Raw genomic sequence first — 14,771 nt, 5'->3', positions numbered from 1 at the left:
AAGCTTCCAGATTATCATTAGAAAAAATGGAACAGTGCATTAGAAAATAAACACAATGATTCAGTGAATATAATTTTGGGCTATGAATATTTTTATTAATAGTTCTCTGAAAGACCAGACCAGTGAGCTCCAAAAGAATAAATATATAGGGCAAATTTTTGGACTGTCCAAGTGGTTTTATAGTATAATTCCATTATACTATGCTTCCAGAAATTGTATTTCTAGTTAGAATTTCTAGAGATAAGCATATAAAACATCTCCATCAATAATAAATTAGTGAGCTAAAAGAAAAACTTTTTGGACACTTCATAGGGCAGTTGGCAAGATTCTATGAAATATATGTGAGTTAAAGTAGGATATGTGCAAAGTAAGTTGGGTTAGAGTAAGATGTTCAAGAAAGAAGGAGTGTTTGAGGTGACATTCACTTTTCTTTGCCAAACCCTACATTAAGTAACTGACTCTTATTTATAAGGCAGAAGGTGATAGATTTAAAACTCCAAGAAACAGGTATCAGTCAAATGGTATTTTCAAAGAAAGCCCTTTATTTTTCTACTCAAGCTTTCAAATTAATATAAAATAGTAAGTATTAATCAGATAACATCTGTCTTGGTTTCTCAGTTTTCTCCTAATAACTTATCTTTCTTTGAACTATTTCAGAAGTTCAATCACTGAACACACTCCCACTATGCTCCATCCTTTCTGTCTTAGGTTGGGAAGACAAAGGGATTGTTAGTGGACACAACCTAGTCACTGCTTTTTTTGGGAACAAGGTCATCTGCTTCCCTCATGCTTGAGAAAATTGACAGTGATACTAACAGCACAGAGTACTAACAGCACTCTCTTTCTCACTTGGGGTACAGATCTTTCTTTGGTCTTCCTACGGTGTCTAAGAAATATAACGAAGTAGGAAGAGTGCAAATATTCTCAGAACCTAGAACAAGATATCAAGATTTTGAAGACCATGTTAGGTTTATTTCTTTCATGCTTATAATATTAAATTGTCAACTGTGAGTGAAACGGCCTATGTACAAAGCTCCCTTACTAACACTTTATATCAAGATTAGTTATTAGGTTATTAAATATGAAATGTCCAATTTCCTTAAGTACTAAGTTTGACAATTGATATCTCTGACATTTCACTTTGACATTTATTGTTTTATGTTTATTGTGAAGATACATTCTACGTCTTTTTGTTTATTTTATTTTATTTTTTTATTTCAGTATGTTATGGGGGTATAAACATTTTGGTTATACATGAAATGAATTTGGCCCTGCCCTGCCTTGCCTTGCCTTGCCTTGCCTTGCCTTTTTCCCTTTCCTATTTCCTTTCCTTTCCTATTTCCTTTCCTTTCCTTTCCTTTCCTTTCCTTTCCTTTCCTTTCCTTTCCTTTCCTTTCCTTTCCTTTCCTTTCCTTTTTCCTTTCCTTTTTCTTTTCCTTTTTCCTTTCCTTTCTTTTCCTTTCCTGCCTCCCTCCCTCCCCTCATGGTTTAACTCTGTCATCCAGGCTGGAGTACAGAAGTGCAGAGGCAGAGGCATGCTCACAGGTCACTGCAACCTCAAACTCCTGGGCTCAAGTGATTTTCCTGCCTCAGCCTCCCAAGTAGCTGGGACTACAGAATCCTGCTTCTCTCTGAAATGCAGTTAACACATCAGCTGGACCTATTTCCTGAAGGCAGGATGACCCTCCTGTTATTTAAAGATGTAAAAAATGCAGGAGACTTGAGGAAAAAGGCCATGGAAGGCACCATTGATTGTTCGTTGATAAATCCAGTAGTGATTGTTGATCCGTTTCAGATACTTGTGGCAGCAAACAAAGCAGTTGACCTCTACAAACCAGGAAAAATGAAGACTCTATCTACTGAAATTATTTTCAACCTTTCCCCAAATAACAATATTTCTGAGGCTTTGAAAAAAATTGGTATCTCAGCCAATGACACCTCAGTTCTAATTGTTTACATTGAAGAGGGAGAAAAACGAATAAATCAAGAATCCCTGATATCTCAAGTGGAAGGTCCTCAGGTTTCTCTGAGAAATCTTCCTGAAATAACAAATATTACAGAAGTCAAAAAGATATATAAACTCTCTTCACAAGAAGAATGTATTGGGACTTTATTGAATGGTAACATTTGTAGGATGTCAACAAAAGATGTTTTGTGATATGTTGGAAATAGTAACAGAAATTTCAGCATTGAAGAAGCCATTGCTTTTATTTGTATGTAATTGGAATAAAAATTGCAAAAACTTAAAAAAAAAAAAAAAAAGAAACGAATTTGCCCTGCTCAAGCCAGGGCCACAAGTATGACCTTTCCCCTATACAGTGCTCCCCATCTCCATTAGCTGTGGGTTTACCCACCCCACCTGCTCTATCCCCCACCCTCCCACTCCCCCTACCTGAATGGCACCCAGTGAGTATTATCCTGAATCTTTCAAAGGCACGTTCTGGCTTGTGATTATCTTTCAAATTTTTTTAGAGCAACTTTTTTAAAACCATGGATAAGTAAAAATTCATGTTATTTTAAAATATGAGTTCCGTCATGAAACCAATGCAGTGGACAGTTTGATGTATCAACAAAGTGTTCAGGAAGAATAAGGCTAATGAACGCACAGTACATTGATGGTTTCAGAAGTTCTGTTCTGGTGATTTTTATCTTGAAAATCAGCCAAGTGGGCAACCTGAGACCAAGGTGGAAAATGATGAGCTAAAAGCTCTAGTGAAAGTGAGTCCATCTCAACCTACCCATGAATTAGCAGCAAGGTTTGACATTACTATTCCAACAATATTGGACCATTTGAAACTAATTAGCAAGGTAAAGAAGTTGGATAGATGTGTATCATGTGAATTAAATGAGCGTCAGAAGAGAAGTTGTCTGGAAGCTTGCCTTTCTTTGCTGTCAACAACATAAATGTGAACCATTTCTACACCATATTGTTACGTGTGATGAAAAATGGATTCTTTTTGACAATGGTTGGATAACGATGAAGTGCTGAAACATAGTCTAAAACTGAATATTCATCAGAAAAAGCTAATGGTGTCTGTTTGGTAGTCCAGCACTGGTATTATCCATACAGCTACATGAATCCTGGTCAATCAATTACAGCAGATGTCTACTGCAACCAATTGGATGAAATGATGAGGATGAATGCAATTAAGCTGCCAAGATTAATTGAGAGAGACAGGCCAATCTTCTTGCAAGGCAATGCTCGACCACACGTCACATAAACAATGCTGTTCAAACTTCACAAGCTGGACTTGGAAACTCTCTGTCATCCACTGTATTCACCAGACCTTATACCAACTGTAGTACTACATTTACCAACTTTCTCTTGAAATTTAATCTGTCATAATATATTATATTCTGAAGAGCACCTAGTTTCATAGGATCAATGAGGTAACATCCTGGAAACAGAGACGTAGTAAAAAATAAATAACCCCTGGAGAACTAACCTTGCCTTTTCAAAATGAACCATTCAAAGTTTCAGAGCAGTGGTTCTCAGTGAGCAAAACTGTCATTTGGAAACTTGCTAAAAATGTCCCAACCCTTGATTTAGTAAGTGTGAGGTGGGATCCAGGATTTTGCATTTTTAATAAATACTCCAGGCGATTCTGATACAGGTGGTCCAGAGATGACGGAGTGAGAAGCAATGTTTAATGGGCGGTTTTCAACTGTGGCTTCACATTAGAATCATCTGACGATAGGCACCGGTTCTTCCTTGTAGGTCTGGTAAAATTCGGGTGTGAAACTATCTAATCTGGAACTTTTCTTTTTAGGAAGTTTTTTTTTTTTTTTTTTTTTTTTATTGCTGTTTCAGTTTGGGGCATCCGGCAGATGGGAGGGGTGAGGAGGGGATGGGTATATTCACACATAATGGGTGAGGGGTGCACCGTCTGGGGGATGGACACGCCTTAAGCTCTGACTCAGGTGGGGCAAAGACAATATAGGTAACGTAAACATTTGTGCCCCTGTAATATGCTGAAATTAAAAAAAATAAAAAAAGAATCATCTGAGGAGATTAAAAATCATAAAGTTTGAGCCCCATCCCAGGCCAATGAAGTAAAATCTCTGGGGGTGAGGAACAGGAATTGGTATTTTTAGAAGCTCTCCAGGTTATTTCAAAGTGCAACTATGATTGAAAACCAAGAGCATAAAGGTGGATAGTGCCTTTATCTTCTGATTCTGAAGGATATGAAAGACAATGGGACAGGAACAAAAAAAGAAAATGTTTCTGTCTATCTCTGCATTGGCTATGCTTTGTTAGCAAGAGGCAAAGTGTGATGCTTTTGAAAACTCTAGGATGATTACATTTTCCAAATTTTCTTTCTTGGGAGCTTATAAAAATAAGCTGTAAAGATCTATACCCCAACTGGTCCCAGATGATTTAGACTATTATGTTGTGCATGCAGTTGCGTAATATTTCCTCCTAATCTAACTGTAATGTTGAGCTTGGTTCCCAGCCCATGCAGCCCTTCTAGCATTTCAGGGTCACTTATGAACATATATAGTCAGAATTGTGGACTTAACTTGTCACTAGGCAGAAGCACTATACAGAACCTTACAATAGTAATTTACTTTCTCATCACTGAATTAACTCTGCTGCTGGTTTTCTTTTGACTTTACACTATGGTTTTGTCAATTGAGTTCTTGCTTTGTTCCTTGCTAACTGGTCTTTATTTTATACCCTGATTCTAAAAACTTGGTTTCTTTATCATCCACTGCAGGCCTGGGCACCTAGATTCTAGATTCAGTGCCCTCATATACACTGGATGTTGAAAAGCATTCAAGCTTCCAAGATGGAATTCCAAGAATCTTGCTTGAGGTTTTTTGTTTGTTTTGATGTAAATTCATATTTACAGAAAAGTTGCAAGAATAGTACAAGGAACTCTCATATATCCTATATCCAGATTCACCAATTGTTTATATATTGCTTTTCTCTCTCTTTCTGTGTCTGTAAACACACACACACACACACACACACACACACACACACACACACACAATCTCAGATCAAAAATATTTGAAAAAATAGTTTCACTTGTCCTGAACATTACAGACTATTTTCCTTGTCATTCTTCCCTAAACAACACAGTATAATAATTATTTATATAGCATTTATATTGTATGTAGGTTATATGCAAATACTATGCCATTTTATATCAGGGACTTGAGCATCCATGGCTTTGGTATCCCAGGGAGGTCTTAGAACCAATCCTCTTCAGATACCAAGGGGTGCATATATAAACACATGTATATGCATATATATATATACACATACATTTTATTTACATATATACACACAGAGAGTATATATAGTTTCTCAATCTATCTCACATGAGTTCATACTGATACTTTCAATTCCACTTTAGTGCCACAGGGTATATTTTAGTATCACCCCCTTTCTATATTTGTAAGTCCCCCAAGAGTGAGAAACTTAGCTCCCATCTTCCTCAATATATTTACTCATTTGATCAAGCCCGGAATATACAAAAGATAGTTTCAAAATTGCTCAACCATGCCACTGTATAAAACCTTGCTTGGGTTTTAAATTGAAGTTTCAAGCCTCTAAAAGTGGGGCCGAGGTGAACAACATTCAAGTTTGCTCTCCTAGAGTCTTTCCTGAGATTGGAGTCTTCTTAAATATAGTGTTCAAGTCCTAACTCCCACCATTTGCTGATAGATTTGTCTGAAGTTGAAGATTTGTTTCCTTGAATCTTTGACTACTGCTTATTTTCAATAGCACTCTCAATCCTCTAGCACCATATTCCAGATTATATTTGTTAGGGCCTCTCCATATCTTCAGTAAGTTTGAGCCATCTCCGACCCAGTTCACTTCCAACCTAGCCTTGATTTAGACCAATACATGGAAAAATTGCCAGTCTACACTTACGTGCTTAAAAGTTAAATTGTAGCACGTGTGTGCATGTGCTCACGCGCCTGCACATAGAGAGAAGGGATGGTGAATGTATACAGACATGATATGTTGACAGGCATTTATGAAAGTCAGAGTTAGCAACTATTGTCAAACCATTCATTTTTCTCAGCATTACAAATGTATACTATATTCAGGTGATTTTCAAAATATGAGGCTTTTTTTCTTGGAAAAAATTACATTCTTTTGCAGCATCATAAATTGTATCTTTTTTTTTAAACCAACTGTATGTAGCCTTCTAATGCTCCCTCTCACTTTGAAACGTCAAAATCATCCTTCTGAAAAGTCACACCATTGGGTCAAATATATTGTCTAATAAAAATATTTCAGTTTCTCAATGACCACTCAGACAAAGATAAGAGGCCTTTTAAGAACCACTTACATAGGATATGGCCTGGGTCTTCTAATTTGAATATGCAGAGTCTTATTGATTCAAAATCTACTTTAAAAACCAAACACTACTCTTGGGGAAGACATTGAGAAGAGACTACGTAGCATTAAATATTATGAATCTGGAGTCAGACTGAGGTAGGCGTAAGTTACTTTACTAAGATTCAATTTCTTCATCTGTAAAATGAGTATAATAATAGTATTTCACTAGCAAGGTTGCTGCATTAAATAATATATTGCAATAAAACATTTAATTTAATATATATAATACCTAGGAAATAATAAATATTAGCTCTTTTTATGAATATTATTCAGATCCATAATTCTCTTCTGTGCTTTTAGTTCTTGGTTGCATTTCCTTTCCCCTTGTAAACTTTTTACGATTCTGCTCCTTACCCTTCTTTGAAGGGAGATTGTTTGGTGATTTGTATGCTGCACCTGTTTCTGTTGTGTTGCTTGTGCACAAGGTATTGGCTTGAGGGTTATTGACTTTTCTAATATAGCTCAGGTTGTGCCCACAGAGATGCCAGGTCTTCAAAGGCACTGTATTGAGGCATTAGTATGCATTTACCTGCTTCTCATAGCTAATGTGATATTAGTGAGGTGCAGGGCACTGTCAACCATTATTCCTCCCCTAACTATTCTGCCAAGAAGTTTTGTCTTTGTTTATTTATTGTTGGCTATCACATTTCTAATATTTGTTGTTTCTGTTACTTGCACCTCCCAACTGCTTCAAGTCTGTGCCACATTCTGTTCTATTTCTTCCTTTACTTGGTTCTCTAATATTTCCTTCTTTCTTTTTTATTTGCATGAAAAGTCTTAGGCTGATATTTTATATAAATCACCAACCAAGAGAATATTCTTCATATTGTATGGTAAATTGACCAATCATCATATACTAGTTGTTATCTTTGGGTCTCTGGCATTTGCCTTTATTCATTTGTTGATGGCTATTCAGAGGCTACTCCTTTGATCTTTAATATGATTTTGTTTTATTTGTATAACTTTTAATATATGTATTTATTGCAATAGATGGAAGCTGTTAGACAGCTAGTCTTACCATACCTTGAACCAAGAAAATATTTCCTATAACATATTTAAAAAACCAGGATCTGCTCTTTCTGAGAAGACATCAGGAAAAGGTAATACAGGATTTAAGAGTGTGGCTTCTGGAGTCAGACAGAGTTGTCCTTGGGAAGGGACAGATACTACCTTTTAAAATCTATATTATTTTCTTAAATTTTATATCTAAAGAAGTTATTCATGTAGAACCACAGACTTCTGAAATCAAGTAGAGCCATAATAGCTTTATTTTTCTGTTCCTAAAAAAGCTTAGAAATGTTTCAGAAGCAAGAATATCATATTGGCTACAACACTGGTTTCTGCCCCTCTTCAGAGCTGAGCTATCTACCTAGGTTTGCACAGGTCATCAGGCATGTGCTTGAATCATGAAGAATAACATGAGAACCTGCAGAGGGCTTCCTCTAATGATTTTTATAACTATATAGGAATAAAGATAATAAATATTCCTACAAAAGCAGCATTTATTGAGAGTTGACCATGTACCAGGCATTCATAAGCACATTTAGTTCTGCAAAAATTTTGAGTTAATATTATCCTCATTTTTATAATTGAGGGAACTGAAGTCCAGAGAGTCTAATGAACTTGTCCCAAGTCACAAAGGTACAAAATTGCAGAGCAGGATTCAAATTCATCTCCATCTCACTATAAAGCCCATGCTTCTCATCACACTAGGCTGCTTCCCTTAGAGACTTACATGAGCCTTGCATATTCTGTCCTACCCTATATTCACACACAGAGAAAGAATCAGACTGGCTCTTGTTTACAGAAGGAAAGTTCCAGATGACTAGCTGAAAAAAACACATTTATTATCCATTCATGTTCAGAACCAATTAAATAAAAATAGTGGCCAGAAGATAGAGACCAAAAGATCACATTTATAGCTAAGTTATATTCGAGGCAGTGGCTTATCATCCCCTCCCCCTGGGCAATCTTGAAACTGCCCGTCTGTGGGAAAATTTGTGTCTGTAGAGAATACTACTTACCCAGAGTTGCTGCCTCACACTGGTCGGGTCTAATGTGAAGAGGGAAGAATGCTTACAGATTTAGATTATTGGCCCACTGATATATATTTAGACCAATAGCTATAACCTACTGCCAGGTAACTCACTACACCTCAGTGGAATGGAGTAAGGAGTGAGGCAAGAGCCATAGAAGTTTAAACCCTCCTCAGGGAAACCAAAGGATTAGGGAATAAGCCTTCCCCTTAATATCACTAAAGTTTAGAGATTTTTACCCAGTAACTGATACATTTAAAATGACAGATTGAGACCATAGTCAATCTGTAGCTTTGTTTGAAAGAAAAATAAAGGCTATGTGGAAAGAGGTCAAAGATTTTCTTCTTTTGAGAAATATAACATTTTCTATGGTCCATGCAGATATGATTTGAGGTCAATTTTCTTTTCAAATCAATGAAACTTACCTAAGTGTTTCTCAGCTGAATTTTTTGTTTATTTTACAGGATTAATCCATTTTCACGAGAGTCATATTTTAGAAACGCATCCTGTTATTCTTCTCAAAGTATATATGATCAAGCCCATGGAGTTACGGAGGACAAACAGGGCAAATAGCAGCAGAACAACAATGAGAATGTACATAAAGCTCTTTTGTCCATCATCACAGAAGTGAATGGATGTATTTGTACAAATAAATGGAAATCAAACTCAATAGGTTTCAGTGAATGACAATTTTTATGAAGTACAAAAGGAATGGAGATTTTAATCTTGTCTGTACAGCTTTTGAAAGGAATTTCATGACTTTAGCACTTGTATACTAAATCAAATGTTGGCACTACAACATCAATAGTAGTGATGACATCATTGATAATAATGCTGACAGTAACTATATTAGGTACCATGCCCCAATTTTTTCATATATTATCTTATTTAATACTCTCAACAACCTTGTAATGTATATACTATTGTTATGCACATTGTACCTAGAAAACTAAGGGTCAGAGAGTTTAAGTGGATTTCCTAAGGTTACTAATCTAAGTGACTTACTGGTAAGTCATTCAAGTCTTTCTCATTTTCAAAGCCTGTACTCTAGAGCACTATGCTCTGCGTCTTCATATTTTGTGATATACAATTATCATCTTCTAATGTTTCTCCACTTTAAAAATCTGGAAAGTTTAGGTATAATTTGTTTTGTATTTATTTATTCTAGAGATTTATTCATATTTTTCTAGAACTTACTATGCTCAGCCCTAGCAAAACCAGAACAGTCTGTGCCTTTATGTACCTCACAGTCTAGTGCACTATGATACTCATTCTGCTAGGAAAGTTTATTTGTCCTGATCCACCTATGGATTGGGAGGAGGAGGGGGCTTTATGAAATACTATAAATGAACTAATTCTTTGAGACACACTTTCCCTTTATTGTTTGCCCAAATTTATATGAATTAGCCAGATTCTTTGACTTGAAAGCAAGTGATTCTGCACAGGAAAATCATACCCAGGTGATGTTGCAGGTGAGAGTGGGATGATGAATACAGAGAGAAGAACTCCTGCCAACTCTGGTTTAGCAATGGATGGAGAAGCACAGTATGTGGTGGCTCGATGCTGTTTTTTGCCAAGGGTACAGCCAGATCACTGGCATCATCATCAGGAATTTCCTTAGGAGCAGACTGGCAGCTGCCACACAGCAGTGGCACTCCTCAGTGCTGGCTTGGGGAAGTATCTGGGCCAGTCCCAACAATCAGAGAGCGTGGAGGAACAAGGTGGTTTTTGGCTGTTGGGTGCTGGATTTGAAGTGTCAGAAGTATGGAGGGCGAATAGAATACAACAAATAAATATGGAGGTCATGTATTAACATAGCCCAACTTTCATCCAAGTGGACTGTAGCTTCTGTTCTGCCTTTTTACCTCACTGAGGCAAAATTGCACTGATACTTATGCTTCCCACCACCTGCCTTTATTTATTATTATATAAACATTATCCTATGGCTGGTCCTACTAGTTTTCCTTTCAATGCAGTAATTTCAAAATGAGATCTAAAATTTTAATTTTGAATATTTAAAGAATAGCATAGGCTAAAGTGATTTTCTGTTAATACATAGGCTATAATATTAAATAATCTATTCTTTTAGTAGATGTTAATAGTTCTGTTACCATGGAACATTTCCTTTAATTTCATGTAAATTTAAATTTTATGATGTTTGCTTCTCCAAGATTATATAATCCTTTTTTACTATTGAAAAGAATCACAATTGTATAAATGATTATATCTAAGGAGACAAGCAGCAATTAACTGTGAAAGACAGCATGTTACTGTAAGAATTGTATTCACACTGAATGGATTTAGACTTTTCTGAAAATAAACCTTTAATAAGAAAACTCAGTTGGTACAGATTTTAAAGGCAAGCAGTTCATTGCGATGAGTTTGTACTCTTGCCATAATTTTTGCATTTTAATATTTATAGTTTTCTTTTACTCTAGTATGCTTTTAGCTCTTGACATAAAAAAATGACTGCCTCAGCAAGTAAGAAATATGTGTGGGAAAAATCTCACTCAGGTTTATATTACTTTACTCTATTCACTATTATTATTAAGAAAACTGGGCAATAATAACCATTTAAAATGTTTTTGAAACCTAAATGTGCTTCATTTTTATTTATGGCTTTTCTAAAATTAAAACTCATTTTCATTATGATTCTTCAACTTGTATTGAGCCAGAATTTCCTTTGGGATTACTCTTTGGTAGTAAATTGGGCATAGAGGGAAAGGCTTTTACTGCTTTAAGTGGTACAGCTCCATTTACAGCATTTCTTTGGCTGCCATCACTATTCACAAGTGTTCAACAAGACTCTAAGGTGATGTAGCATGCTTCTTAAAAGCACAGATTGCTATTTTAGAATCTGACAAACCTGGGTTCAAATCCTGGTACTTTCACTTGTTAATTATGTGGCCTTGAGCAAATTTCTTAACCTCTTGGGTCTCCGTGTCCCTATTTGCACAAAAGTTTTAATAATAGAATCTGCTTTAATAAAATTAACTAAGTCAATCCAAGTTTAGCACAGTGTCAGGCACAGAGTAAATACTCATCATGGTAACTGCTATTATTGTTATGACCTACTTTACTGAGTAATGTGCATTTGGAGAATTCTGTCTAATATGGCACATTCTAGTAGCTCTCTTTGGTGAAAAGCAGAGATGAGATGATGAACCAAAGTTTGTAGTCAGACTGAACTTCTTAGTGAATCTATTTGCTTACATTCAGACAGTGATTTTTCAGGTTTGCAAGGGAGGGAAGGAGAACAAAAAGAAAATATGATGAAGAAATCTGTCATCTATTGCATCAAGTCACCCTAAGTAAAACAAGATGACTGCGTATGTTGATTAGTACAAGCAAATCATACAGCACTGATCAGCGCACTTGAATTGGCATTTAAATACTCATTGGTCCTGGGTAGCTTAACTGGAAGGAATTGCAAAGGTAGGCACATATGGTGATAATTTAGTTCAGAGGCTTCTTTTTAAATTGAGAGCTCTCAGGTTTTCATGAGTCTCAGGTTAGGGGATATCAGTTTTAGAATGACATGTATCAGGACAAAAGCCACTGTGTGTGTGCTTTCCCCCCCTTTTATTCCTAATCTTTTATATCTTGACGCCTGGGTTCTAGTCCCAGCTCTGCCACTAACTAACTCTGCCCATGGGCAAGTCAATCACGACACCGCTTAGTTCCCTCTTCTATAGACTGACAGGGCAGAATCTTTAAGGTCCCTCCCAGTCCTGACAGGTTTTGATTCTAGAAGATTAAGATGAAAAAAAGAAACATGAGATTAGAAAGAAAGAGTTGGTGTATGAATGTGGATAGCTCTCTAAAATGGCTTCTAGGGGTATGATAGTGACTCTTCTTCCCCAAAGAGGATTATTCTCACTTGACAACTGTATTGACATCTGTACTGGCAATGGTGGTGTGTATGCATGAAAAGAAAGAAAGAGACAGAGAGGTGGAGAGAGAGAGAAACAATGGAGAAACACAGTGAAAAGGTGAGAGAAGAGAAAGAGCACACAAATGTACATATTGGAGGAAAATGGGGGCTGGGGAAATTCAGGCTGAGAATCTTTTGAAATGTTTCCTCTTACACTGCTATTCCTTCTGGGTCCCTCTAGCAGCTCTAATTTTAGAATCACGCGCAAATTTAATTAGTTTTTTCCAAATTATTAATAAATTATTCAAATCAAACCAGATCGTCAAGCCCAGTGAGCTTCCCCAGACAACTGCTACTTCAGAAGAGTCCTCCAGCCTAATCAAAGAGAAGCAACAGAAGTACTCCAGGGCTTCTGCCCCTCATCCACGAATGGACCTATCTGTGTGCTTTTAAACAAGACCAATTCATTAACAGAGAAAACTGTTAACAGCACTGGATTAGCTACCTGAGATAGCATCTGAGTCTCTTAATGCTGAGGCAACTGAAAATGGCTGAGTTGGGAGAGCTTTATCATTTTTATATAGGTGAGAGTCAAGGCCTAAGAAAATTAAATACTTGAGACTGCTCTTCCTCAATATTTACTTAAGATTACCTTTGTCTCTCTCAAGTCAGCAGTCTTAAAATCATATACTCTTTCAAAGTATTTGCTTTCATAGCTGTTGACTGAACTCTCATAAACTGTGACATGGCTACAAAAGATGGTATGCTTATTTGTAGGAATGTCTTTAGACATTCGTATCTTAGGATAATTACAGTCAGATTATATTATGCTTTAGCTGACTCCAACTCTCTTTGATATGAGGTCTCAAAAGCCAAAAATGTCAAACCCATCCTCATCCCATGTTGTTGGGAGGCACTTTAGTATACTGGTTATATACAGTACTTGGAGTGTTTAATCCTTGGAGTCAGACAGACATGGGTTCAAATTCTATCTTAGTTACTGAATTTGGAGCCTGTTCCTTTATCTGTAAAATGGTATAATAACAATATCAGACTTATAAGGATGAAATAAGATGTAAGAATTCAATAAGATAATATTCATGAAGAACTTAATAATGTATTGGTCATAATATAATAATACATCAGCTTTTATTATTACTGCCATAAATTATTTGTAGTGAACCTATAATTTAAAAATATGTTGGAATATTTTAAACATAAAAAAATAAGATTGTTGGATATGAGATGGCAGGGCCTTCAAATGAGCTTTTTAAATATTTTATTTTCTTATTTATTTAATGTTTGTTTTTAATTAAACTTTTATTTAATTAAACAAACAGATGCAAAGGACTTCCATTACTATAAGGATCCCCCATGTTGGCCTTTTATAGCCATGCCCATCTCCCTCAACATTCCATGTCCCTAACCCCTGACAACCAATAATCTCTTCACCCTTTCTATAATTTTGTCAATTCAAGAATATTATGTAAATGAGATCACATAGTAGGTAACCTTTTGGCATTAGCTTTTTACTCTCAGACTAATTCCCTAGAGATTAATTTATTGAGTGTATCAACTTTTGGTTTTTTGTACTGCTGAGTAGTATTCCATGATATGGATATACAAACATTTTCTAACCATCCACCGTTTCAGGAACACCTAGGCTGTTTCTAGTTTTTGGCTATCATAAATAAAGTTGCTTGAACATTATTGAATAAGTTTTCATGTAAACATAGTTTTCATTTCTCTGGGATGAATGCCCAAATGTGCAATTGCTGGATCATATGCTGGTTGCATATTTAGTTTTATATGAAATTGCCAAACTGTTTTTCAAAGTGGCTGTACCATTTTACTTTCCCACAATGTGTCAGTGATCCAGTTTATCTGTATCTTTGTCATCATTTGTATTTTCATTATTTTTAATTTTAGCCATTCCAATAGTTGTGTAATAATATTTCATTGCAGTTTTAATTTACATTTCCCTAGTGGCTAATGATGAACATCTTTTCATGTACCTATTTGCCATCTGTATATCTTTTCTGGTGAACTCTGTACATATCTTTAGCCCATTTTCAAATTGGATCATTTTCTTATTATTGAATTTTAGAATTCTTTATATATTCTGGATACAAATCCTGTTGTTGGATATGTAAATGTTTTTCTCACTCTGTACATTATCTTTTTATCATCTTAAGAGAGTCTTTCACAAAGGAAGAGGATTAGATTTTGATTATACCCAATTTACCAGTTTTTTCTTTCATCAATGTTGCTTTTGGTGTCAAGTCAAAGAACTCTTTGCTTAGCCTTAGATCCTGACAATTGTCTCCTATTTTCCCTAAAAGTTTTTAAAGTTTTATGTTTTACATTTAAGTCTGTGACCTATTTTGAAATAGTTTGTTCATTTATACATAACATATGAAGTTTAGGGCAAAGCTTGCTTGCTTTCTTTCTTTCTTTCTTTCTTTCTTTCTTTCTCTCTCTCTCTTTTCTTTTTTCTCTCTCT

The 14,771-nt window shown here is 35.8% G+C and overlaps 1 pseudogene across 1 annotated transcript; it reads left to right on the top strand.

Moving 5' to 3' along the window:
* The first annotated feature begins 1,615 nt into the window (after window positions 1–1,615).
* LOC142865872 (EKC/KEOPS complex subunit TPRKB pseudogene) lies at window positions 1,616–2,260 on the top strand (annotated as a pseudogene). Its single transcript, XR_012915959.1, has one exon. The product of XR_012915959.1 is annotated as an EKC/KEOPS complex subunit TPRKB pseudogene (transcript).
* The last annotated feature ends 12,511 nt before the right edge of the window (window positions 2,261–14,771 follow it).

Source organism: Microcebus murinus, chromosome X, assembly GCF_040939455.1.
Source record: "Microcebus murinus isolate Inina chromosome X, M.murinus_Inina_mat1.0, whole genome shotgun sequence".
Classification (NCBI taxonomy): domain Eukaryota; kingdom Metazoa; phylum Chordata; class Mammalia; order Primates; family Cheirogaleidae; genus Microcebus; species Microcebus murinus.
The sequence above is the reverse complement of the archived record's forward strand: the minus strand, read 5'-3'. Positions and strand labels throughout refer to the sequence as shown.